Raw genomic sequence first — 2239 nt, 5'->3', positions numbered from 1 at the left:
ACAATACCCAAACATGCATCATGTATCTGGATGATGAAATGAACAGATCCATCTTATGATTACCATTGTAAACAACCGCAGCACTGATGAGAGGTCTTTTCAACTCAAACGCACACAAAAATCGATGGGGTCTTGTATGAGACGATAAAGGATAGTTTGGAAAAAGATAAAGTGACCTCTTTAATTTGTTAAAAGTAAAACAGTCAGATAAGAAAAAAACTCATCAAATCATGCGTTGAATAATTTTACCCACCAATATGAATCAAAACGACGTAATACTAGTTGACAACAACAAAAATCTGACAAAGTTAGGAAAGTGATTCTCTTCCTCAGACTTGAGGTGGTTAAACTAAACCGAAAAACAACTAATAAAACAAAAATTTCTATAGAAATACTTTGCAATCCTAGATAAGAAGTTAGAAATATGATTTTGCACTATCTTTTCTAATTCTCTTGCAAAGCTTGGCAAGTACGAAACTCTTAATCATAGTGATCAAATCTTTATAATCCGTTCCAAAACTCTGACATGCTAGAATGATCTGGTTAAAGATGAAACATATGTAATCTATACTTCAATCAAATCTGGTTCTCTGTATTAATTGAATTTAACCGCGTATAGTTGGTATGCTGCTGTTGGAGGTTGTAGTTTGATTGTATCTCTTTGTATCTTTGATAGGTTAAGAAATCATCTTTAAAATATTATTTTGGTACTATATAATTATTCTTGATTATTTTTCATAAAACTAATAATCATCCTTAATTAATGGGCTTCACATGTATTACCAACCTCTAAAACTTTTTTTAAAGTGTTTTATTTTTCTTAATTCAAAATACATGCAAAAACCAAGACACATCATTTTGCTCGAGAAAATTAGTTGCAGGTGTATAATTATAAATATAAAGAGTGAGAAAAAACAGAGCTTGTCTGAAACTTTTCAAGAACTCAGATTAGTCTTTTTCATTAAAATATATATTACTCTAATCTAGATCCATAAAGAGTGAAACTAAGATTAAAGATTTAAATCCGATATAACTCAATATATCCGTTAGTTAACATTAATGGATAACGAGACATTATTCTGAACTTCTCTTTAGCTCTGTTGTTGTTTTCTTAAATCAAGTTTCCGTGGAATGATGAAAATGGTGAAGAAAACTGATGAAGAAAATCACTTTTCTTGGTGCTGTTTTCTTTCACATTCGCCATTGCTGTTTTTCCTTGTAACCCTTATTACATTTCTAGTTTTCCTCTATCTTTTAAGCTCTTATGGATTCTCTTCTCTTCTAGTAACCATCGCAATCTTGTTCATCTCTACTTCTCTTTTCTTTCTAAGATTCTTCAAGAAAAGGACTGGAGTCTTTTGGCTGAAAGATCTGAAAAAGAAGGGGATAACAATGATGATAATGCTGGTAATGATGATGATGCTGATGATGAACATGGGGATGAAGACGATGATGGTCTTATTGAGATTTTTCTTGTGAATGAAGAAGCAGAAGCTGTAGAGGCAGTGAGGAACATTGATCAGAGTCTTCAGAGAATTAGGGTTGACGAAGAAGAAGAGATAAATGATGTGAATATGGAAGAAGAAGATAATTTTATTGAGATTGATATTTCTATTGGATCTATTAAAAGATAAGTAAATGAAAATTAAGTTTATGTTTTTTTTTCAAATGTACAAAGGGAATTCAACGCAAAATAAAATATTGGAGTTTTTGATAAATGGTGATTAGGATCTAGTGTTTAATTTATGATAAAAAATCACTCATTTTATTGATTGAATTAGCTTTGATTAGGGGTGGACAAAAAACCCAAACCGAACCGAACTAAACTGACCCAACCGAACTTAAACCGATCCAAACCAAACCAAAGTATATGTCTAACCCATTTGGTTCAGTATTTTATCAACCCAAATGGTTCGGTTTGGTTGGTTTCAAATCAAACCAAACCAAAAAATCGAACCAAATATTAAAATTTAATATATTTAACCATTTAGCGTAAACAACTAAACATAATTTTATACATAATTTTTAATGAATAGAATAAGCACAATTAAAAATAAAAATAAAATAATATGAATCTCATACATTAACATCAAAACGAAATTTTTTTTAATGATATTTATATTAGGTTTGAAGGTAATAATATAAAATTATTGGATTACATTTTCTACGTATTTATTGTGGTGTTTGGTTTTACGTTTAAATATGAAGAAAATAGTAATTCAATATCAAATGATGATTT

At 29.7% G+C, this 2239-nt stretch overlaps 1 pseudogene; it reads left to right on the top strand.

The window, feature by feature from the left end:
* The first annotated feature begins 606 nt into the window (after positions 1–606).
* Positions 607–1661, top strand: LOC106380271 (annotated as a pseudogene).
* The last annotated feature ends 578 nt before the right edge of the window (positions 1662–2239 follow it).

This window comes from Brassica napus, chromosome C2 (assembly GCF_020379485.1).
Source record: "Brassica napus cultivar Da-Ae chromosome C2, Da-Ae, whole genome shotgun sequence".
NCBI classification, from domain to species: Eukaryota; Viridiplantae; Streptophyta; class Magnoliopsida; order Brassicales; family Brassicaceae; genus Brassica; species Brassica napus.
Note: the sequence above shows the minus strand (reverse complement) of the source record. Positions and strands in the feature narration are given on the sequence as shown.